The sequence below is a fragment of the Paroedura picta genome, chromosome 1, assembly GCF_049243985.1.
Source record: "Paroedura picta isolate Pp20150507F chromosome 1, Ppicta_v3.0, whole genome shotgun sequence".
In the NCBI taxonomy this organism is placed as follows: domain Eukaryota; kingdom Metazoa; phylum Chordata; class Lepidosauria; order Squamata; family Gekkonidae; genus Paroedura; species Paroedura picta.
The window spans coordinates 16,254,360-16,263,658 of NC_135369.1; the positions used below are offsets into that span (position 1 = coordinate 16,254,360).

Below are 9,299 nucleotides of genomic sequence, written 5' to 3' on the forward strand. Positions count from 1 at the left end.
CAAAACAAACAGTGTGTTCGAAGTTCCAGGGATGTTTTAATAAGCCAGTCCCCAACCTTGCTGACCCAGTGGGAAGTCTGGAGGGGAAACAAAATGGCCGCCGTGGAAGAAGACTGTGAAGGAAGTCTCTTTAGATGTAACTTTGAGTGTTCCTTAAGTCTTTACTCTCTTCCTTTGGCCTGCAAGGTCTTAGACACGGAAATCAACTACGGCTGGGAGAGATGTGGGAAGCATCAAAGCAGCTGGGGGGGCCAATAGAGGCAGACAATTTGGGTTCCGGCTTTTTCCATGATGAAGGAGGCCTGATTGGTTCTGGACGGTGAGCAGATCAGGGGAGTAAATGGTTAAAAGCAGTTACCAGATGCTGGTTGGGGTCACCTTTTGCCAAGAGAGAAGTTGCTAGAGACAACAATGTGGAGATGAGACCCGCTTGTTCATAGGCAACGTAGAAGGAGGACCAGCCGAGCATACTAAGCTTGCTAGTGCTGTTATTTTATCATACTGGAGATGTTTTCTTTAGGTGCCCACAGTATGGGGTACGCTGCAATAAGATCATTGCTCCCATTTTGCTTCGGTCTCCTGGAGCATCAGAGGAAGGAAAACTAAGAATGCTCCTCTCAGGGGAAAACACTGCAGTCTCTAAACAGGTACTTAAACATTATGCCGTTGCCTACAAGTTATGTCAAACACTAGGCTTCAAAGCCCCCCAGCCGCCCCCCTCCCCGCCGAGTCCCTGGGCTCCCTGCGGGCTTCGGAGCAGGCCCGCCGCATTGGGGACATGGCGGGCCTGCTCTGAGGCCCACAGGGAAGCCTACCCCAGCCGCCCTGCTCCCTGGCGATTCCCCTGCTTCCTGGCCCACAGGGAAGCCTCCCCCAGCCAGTCACCTACCTGCTGAGTCCCTGGTCCGCGGCGAACTCCAGGCGGTCAGGTAATGGGCCAATCGGAAGGCGCTTTGTGCCTTCCGATTGGCCCCTCACCCGACTGGCTGGAGTTCTTGTCAGTCTGGGTTAGGGGCCAAACCGAAGGCCCTGCACGCCGATTGGCCCCTTGGCCGCATCCCAGACTCGGCCCGCCCCCCTTAACCAATTATGTATACCGCTCCCCGAGCGGTTTAGAGATATGTTAGCACTGGGAATTCATTATGAATTCGGGTAATTTAATTTTTTTTAAACTATTCCTGTTTAATATTATTTTAAATTCCCATTTCTTACGAGTCCTTACTGGTTGACAATATTTTGTAATAATTATAGTGTCGTTCTGGGTGCTTGTACCTGGCTTGGAGCCGTAGATCAATACATCTGAACCTTGTCATGCTGTTCATTTTGTTTCTGTGTTACCATCTTTCCTGAATTTCTTTTTCAATAAATCTCAATTAGTTATACTAAAATGTCTGAGCTTTTCCATACATCTGTCTTGAGAGGCACACAGTTACTCTAAAATGAACCATCACAAAACGGCTACCACAAAGTCCGATCACAAAACACTGAGACATCCCCAAAAAGTCTTCCTCCTCAAGCCAAGAATCCTCCTATGATGGAGGCTGATGTCTCCAAATGGGCATCCCCTACAGAATCCAAGATGGTGAATACTTCCGAAATACCGCCTATCCCAGGACAATGCAGGAAGGCCCAAACTGGCTCTCTGCTTTGGGAACAAGATGCTGTGGAAAAGAAGGAAAGAGACTCCCAGTGCGATTATGCATATACAGGTTTCCACCAAAGTCACACATATGCATGTGTTCTGATCATACATTTGAAAGGTGATGGCAAATCTGTACATGGGGGATCATACTCCCATAGAAAAGATCCATGTCCTCCCTGATCCAAGCGAGGGTGGCAGAGATGAGTTGGACGATCAATGTCACCTGAGCCAGAATGGCCATCAAGAGATTCTCCACTGTAAATATACTCCTGAAATGGCCACTCTTCCTCTATTGCGCTAGATGATCATTGGCAGACAATGTCACCTGACCACCACTCTGGCACATGCTTCTGGAAGGCTGCAATGACACCTGACCACCACTCTAGCACATACTGATAGCAGGGCCTCATGGGAATTGTAGTTCATGGACATGGAGACCTCCAACAACAAGAAACAAAACAAGGCAATTTGAAAACACTACAAACTGTCTCCCTCAAAGGGAATGAATGAATTAATTTCTGCTGGTGTACTGTTGTAGAGGTGGGAGGGTCTGCACCGAACAAGGGGCACCTCAAGCTCCCATAGGTGGACAAGGGACATGGGGCTGTCCCTTCAACCACTGGTGTATGGTGGCACAGTGGAGGAGGCCCAAAACAGGTTAACATTTATGCATGCAAAAATAGGCATCTCTGGCACCGGGTAAAAGAAAAGTCATAGTAAAGCTAGTTTCAAATACAGCACAGAAACCATGTGGAAAACCCACACTCACTGCTATGAGAGGGTAGGACAATGCCGAATCAAAAATACTATGGTGGGTTTCCATGGCGAAACCAGGACCACATGCAAAATCAAAAAAGAAACCATCTCTTTTTTTGCAGATGTCTTATGAGGTATCCTGCCGTGCATAATGCCCCGTGGCCACAGCAGTGCTAGGCTGATCATTTGCCCACCCATCCTTCCTTCGGTTTAACAGGAACGAAGAGAAATTATGTCTCAGATGCTCTCACAGCATCTCTGAGTGATTGCGACCAAGTGCCCTTACAGCATTTGCAGTGCTCTAGGAATTCCCCAGAATTCTATGACCTTTACAAAGTATGTGGAAGGAATTCCTACAGCAATCCCCAGCTGTTGTGAGTGTCAGAATCTCAAATGCTGACAGGGTATGGCAGGCATGACAACAGAAGAGCTGCCACAAAATGCCTGCTACACAAGGCTGAACCTGTCACAAAAATGATCGTCACAAATTAACCAGCATGGTGTAGTGGTTAAGAGTGGTGGAATTTAACCTGGAGAACTGGGTTTGATTCAGCTGTGTGGCCTTGGGCCAGTTCTAGTTCTCTCAGAGCTCTCTCAGCCCCACCTGCCTCACAGGATGGGGAGAGGAAGACAAGGTGATTGTAAGCCACTTTGGGACTCCTTTGGGTAGTGAAAAGTGGGATATAAAAAGCCAGCTTTTCTTCTGTACTTCAGTAACACAGTGGAGATCCTTCTGTTGTCATGGCAACTGCTTTCAGAACAATGACCAATTCCGCACGGAGGGCTAAAGCGTGCGTGGCCTCTGGCTTGCAAACACAAGATTGTAAACCTCACCTTTGCAGCCCTCCATACGGGAAACTCGTCCTGCGCTTCTCAGCCGCCGCATCACGCCTTATCCCCTCCTTACAAGGCAGGGGAGAAGGCAGAAGAGAGCGCAACGCTTAACTTTACTTACCGCTCCTTGGCCTGTCAATCACAGGTTGCAGCCAATCCCGTCTCAGTGGAGGTTTGGTGGTCTGTAAACTTCCCCCAAGCACCAAAATTATTTTTTAAAGGAAACTTATGTGTTGCAATGCATTAACACCATGACACTGAAGCATTGCTTTGTTCTACAATAGGAATTTATTTTCCCGTTTCATTTTTCTGCTCATTGTTCTGTCGAGCGCACATCCCCACCCAGAACACACACCCCCATGTTACCTGTATAAGCCCACCAAGCAGCGCACCTTTCCACCAATTTGCTTTGTTTCTTGAGAGTGGCCATTTCAGGGGTATATTTACAATGGAGAATCTCTTGGTGGCCATTCTGGCTCAGGTGACATTGACTGTCCAACATCATCTCTGTGACCCTCATGTAGATGAGGGAGGACCCTGCTCTTTTCTATGGGAGTATGATCCTGCCAAGGCACAAGTGGACCCTACACAGACCTCTCTCCAGGTAAGCCCTGGAGAGTGCTTCCCAAAACAGGTGTGGGTGGACAGGAGAAGCACCAGCTGGTGGGAGAATGTCGTCCTGGCAACTTGGAGTGACAACGAATGGATCCTGAACTTCAGGAGGACCAGAGGCACCTTCGCAGAGCTTGAGTTTGGTTAGGAGTGTGGACTTCTAATCTGGCGAGCTGGGTTCAATTCTGCGCTCCCCCACATGCAGCCAGCTGGGTGACCTTGGGCTCACCACAGCACTGATAAAGTGGTTCTGACTAAGCAGGAATATCAGGGCTCTCTCAGCCTCCCCTCCCTCACAGGGTGTCTGTTGTGAGGAGAGGAAAGAGAAGGTGAATGTAGAAGAAGAAGAAGAGTTGGTTCTTATATGCCACTTTTCCCTACCCGAAGGAGGCTCAAAGCGGCTTACAGTTGCCTTCCCATTCCTCTTTGAGCCGCTTTGAGACTCCTTCGAGTTGAGAAAATCAGCATATAAGAAACAACTTTTCTTCTTCTTCTTCTTCTTCTTGTATACATGCTCAGAGGGAGGCTGCAGTGTCAAGCTTCCAACATGGGCCTGCCCATCACCATGGAGAAGAGGGTGGTCATGGCTATATGGTACCTGGCAAACAGCATCCCATTCAGACTTGTCCCCCAGCAATTCGGGATGGGCATGTCCACTGTGGGAGAGATCGTGCAGGAGGTCTGCTTCGCAATGGAGGCTAAGCTCTACAGCAAGGTGGTGTGCCTGGGAGAAGACATTGGGAAGGCAGGTAGGCTGCGGTGCTGCCGTGTTTGTTAATTTCCTTGTTTTTGCAAGAAAGACACGTGGCGACGTGTGCCTTTTTCGCACAGTAGCTACATGGGATCATTCTCACTGCTGCCCTGGTAAGCGTTTCGGAGTCAAAGGCAGTGCACCCAATTTCTTCCACTCCGACGATCACAGGAGAAATTTCTCTTCCCCGTTACCGGAGGGTCAAGATCGTTGAGCCTGCCTGCAGAAACTGGACTTTCTACTTGCCCTCGAAACAATTAACACAGAAAAGGAAAGCCACATGGAAAGCAGCTCGTTTAACCAGGGCAAGCAGAGAAACGCTGCAGGCGTTTTCCCGTGATTGTTGATGTATTCGTTTGGCATTGTGATTACTGAGGCCTTTTGCACTTCATACTATTGCTGTGCTTCTTATGGATGGTGACTTGGTCCACGACCCAGAATGCTTTGCTTCATTCCCATGGAGCTCGTGGCCCCTTCCCAAGGCTGTTTCTTCCCTCGATGGGGCTGAGAGAGCCAGCTTGGTATAATGATTAAGAGCAGCGGCTTCTAATCTGGAAAGCCATGTTTGATTCCCCACTCCTTCACATGCAGCCAGCGGGGTGACCTTGGGCTAGTCACAACTCTCTGAGAGCTGTTCTCACAGAGGAGTTCTGTCAGGGCTCTCTCAGCCCCACCTACCTCACAGATGGAGGATTCCCTGCCTTGTCTCCTTTTTCTTGCCACCCTGACTGCATCTGGTGGGAGAAAAATAATCCTAAATCACCATTGGTGATGATGTGACATCAGTTCCAGGAAGACCCAGAAGTAACCCCAGTCCACTCTAGGAATCACCAGGAAGTCTATGGTGTTGCCATAGAGTTTCATGTGATTCCTAGAGAGGCATAGTGCCACATTCAGATTTTCAACGGAAGTGACATCACACCGCCACCCATGTCCCCCTGCCAGGCTTCAATTGCCACATTCATAAAGGCATGTAAGCCTGTTGTGTTCAAGAGGGTATTTGGGGGAGGATGTACTTTTGTTGGCACTCTTTAAGCTTCACAGAACTAGCTGACAGATGGCTATCCAGCCTCTGTTCAGTAATTTCCAAAGATGGAGAACCCACCACCTCCTGAGGAATCCTGTCCCACTGAGAAACCGCTCTGACTGTCAGGACCTTCTTCCGGATGTTTAGATGGAATTTCTTTTGAATTAATTTCATCCCATTGGTTCTGGTCCGTCCCTCCGAGGCAAGAGAGAACAACTCTGCTCCATCCTCTATATGACACCCTTTTAAATACTTGGTTATCAGATCCCGTCTCAGTCGTCTCCTCTCCAGGCTAAACAGACCAAGCTCCCCCAACCTTGCCTCATACGTTTTGGTCTCCAAACCCCTCACCATCTTTGTTGCCCTCCTCTGGATACACTCTAGTTTGCCTACAACTCTCTTCACCCATGATGCCCAAAACTGAACACAGGACAATTTGTTCATCTGGGAAAGTCAGCACAGATTTGCCTCCAACGGGTCCTTCCAGACCAACCTGGTTTCTTTCTTTGACCGAGTGCCGAGCTTGCTAGATCATGGAAACTCAGTGAATATTGTTTACCTGGATTTCAGGAAAGCTTTTGATGTGACTCCCCATGATGCTTGGATGGATAAACAGGACTGCAGACTGGATTTTCAGATGATTAGGTGGTTAGGTGATAAGTGGTGAGATTTTTATCAATGATCTGGATGAGGAAGTAGAGGGATTACACATTAAATTTGCAGATGACACCAAATTGGGAGGAGCAGTGAACACACCAGAAGTATTTATGTCAAAATAAGTTATTTGGACCGAATATGACCTTGCCATCCTGGTACTTTGGAAGTTAATGCTGTTTTAGGGGGGTTAAGGGGATTTTATGGGATTATATTTTGTATGCAACCCACCTTGAGTCTTAGGAGGAAGGTAGGCTATAAATTCAATTTAATTAAAATGATGGTGGAATGATGGTGGAAGTCAGTGAAGACATATTAGCTACAGCAGAGTATGTTATATCCAGGAGATTCCATTTAATAATTATACGACCAAACAAACTGTCTACCCAGAACATATTTATTCCCCCACTACAGCATACAGGATATTTTTTCCTCACAACAACCCTGCAAGGTAGGTTAGATGGACTCTTTCACATCTTTCATTTTATTTTCCCAACAATTCTATATGATGAGCCCAACGCTGGCCAGTAAGAGCCAAGGACTGGGCGGGATCTGAACCTGGATTTTCTCGGCCCTATCTCCTATACCCCACTGGTATCTGAGTGGATCCTCCCTAAGTTTTGAAGCACCGAGCTTCAGAGAATGCCATGGTGTGCCCAGAACAGGACCGAAGCATATCTGCCATAGAAATACCACAAGACCCACATTGCAAACATGCACCAGTTTTGCTGCATAGTATTTGCAACTTCCTGTCCCTGACCGCGCATTTCACCAGACTAAGAGCAACCTTCCCCCCTCTTTTGGAAAATCCTCACGGGGACCTCTCTTCCCCTCAAACAAAGAATATTCCATAGCTGTGACTCAGCTAGTGGGACCCACACAAACACACACAGAGAGAGAGAGAGACCTTGTGCCTCTTCCATTCCTCTGGGCCAGTGTCCTAGCTTTGCAGCTGATCCGTTTTAATGAATTTGCAGTCGGGTGCATAATATTCATCTCCGTACAGACAGGGCCAGTTCCCAGGAAATTAAAGAGGATGCCAAAAAGACAGATAGCCACTGTTCCGGAAAATATGTGTACGGAGTGATTTGAAAAATCTTTTTTATTATTTTACTTGCAGCTTCTCCCTTCTTGAAAGGTACACAGAGCAGTCCCAGTTTTAGATTATTTCAGGGGAGGGCGAGGAGGCTGCTGGCAAAAGCCCACGAAGGATACAGCTGTTACATCCAAGGCCAGGAGTTTTGCGCTGTCCATGGTCCTGGTTGTGCTGCTGCTAAAAGGACGGCGCTTTGCTTAATCCGAGCTCCACGTTTTTGCTGTCTCTCTCTTTGTGGTAGGGATGGAGATATCTGATGAATTATATATAGAACTTTTTTTTTCCTCCTTTCTTTCTCAGGGAAGCAAAGGATGGAGGGGATGCCGAATGAAATCCATTGGATGAGGAAGGGAAAATATAGGATTCCCAGCTCCAGGTTTTCCCTCCATCCCTGACAAAGCCGAACAGAAATAGCAGGATGCTGGCATCGCTCGGCAGTGATGCAGAAGGTATGTGCTTTTTCAGTTCTGGTCCTGATGCTGAGCTTGTGGTGAGGTCTCTGTGGCGCAATGGACGAGCGCGCTGGACTTCTAATCCAGAGGTTCCGGGTTCGAGTCCCGGCAGAGATGGTCTCCAGGACAGGTTGTCTTAATTTTTCTCGCCTCTCTGAGCAAGGAATGCTAATTAATTATATTTCACCGGAGGGTTTCAAAAGGAAAACGAGCAGCAGCTCTTGGAGCCCTCCAGGCTGTTCAGTGTGCTGCAAGCTCCCCCTCCTCCTGGACTACACTTCTTGATTTCCAGGCGCATTCTTTCTTCAGTTCGTATTTGGGACTGCATTTCAAAAGGGCATTTTTCCCCCTTTTTGTTCTTGCCATTGTTCTTATTGCTTCCTGCGATTACAATCGAGTCTAAATCTTTTGATGTACACATGATATCCTTTGCAAACTGCGTATCATTTGGCATTTCTTTCCATTCTGGGGGGTGAGGGAGATGATAAGCCATTATTTTTTATTTATCCCTGCTCTCCCTGCTGTTCTTTCTACAGCGGTCTGACTGATGGAATTGGACAAACCAAAGCATTTCCCCATCACTCTCTCTCCGTACCACCAAAAGTTTCTTCCGCTTGATTTCTTGCAGGAGCCTGAAGTGGTAAAAAGAGATGACAGCCCCCCTAACTTGAATCCAAACACAAACGTCAAAACCAGCTCCTGTGGCTCTAATTCAGCAATGCTTCTCTCCCAAAACAGGACGGTTCTTTGCATCTGGGTCCAGAGGTCTCTGCATGCAATAATAAACTGCTTATAACTTTGCCATGTGCACAAGTGCAAGCCCTTCCCCACAAAAAAAAAGAAACATTCATGTGATGTCAAGGGTGTAATCAGTTGTTTTTCTCTTTCAAGCCCAGCTTCTAGGAGTGGGCTGGTAGAAAGTGCCACCAGGTCACAGCTAGAATCATAGGGCTGGAAGGAGCCATACAGGCCATCTGGTCCTAAGCATCCAGGATCTGTCCAGCTGCTGATTAAAGACCGCCAGTGAGGGGGAGCTCCCCGCCTCCTTAGGCAGCCCATTCCACGGGGCCCAGATCATCCTCATCACTCTCCTCTGCACCCTCTCCAGTTTGTCCACATCCTTTTCGAAGTGAGGCGTCAAGAACTGCACACAGGACTCCAGGGCCCATTCCGCACACATTGGATAATGTAATTTCAATGTGCTTTTGTAGCTGGATTTTCCTGTGCGGAACAGGACAATCTACTTGTAAGTGCATTGAAGTGTATGCAGAATGAGTTCAGGTGCAGTCCGACCGACGTGGTAGACAGTGGAACTATGACATCCCGCAATTTTGATGTGATGCCTCTGCTGATACAGTCCAAGACTGCATTGGCCTTCGTTACTGCTTCATCATGCTGCCTGTTCATATTTCTTGGCTTAAGATGACTTGTGCTTCCCCCCACACAGACCCAAAACCATTCAAGATAAGAGATGT

The 9,299-nt window shown here is 47.9% G+C and overlaps 1 non-coding gene across 1 annotated transcript; it reads left to right on the forward strand.

Moving 5' to 3' along the window:
* Positions 1–7,867: 7,867 nt before the first annotated feature.
* On the forward strand, positions 7,868–7,941 carry TRNAR-UCU (transfer RNA arginine (anticodon UCU)). Its single transcript has one exon. It is a non-coding gene; the product is annotated as a tRNA-Arg (tRNA).
* Positions 7,942–9,299: the final 1,358 nt, after the last annotated feature.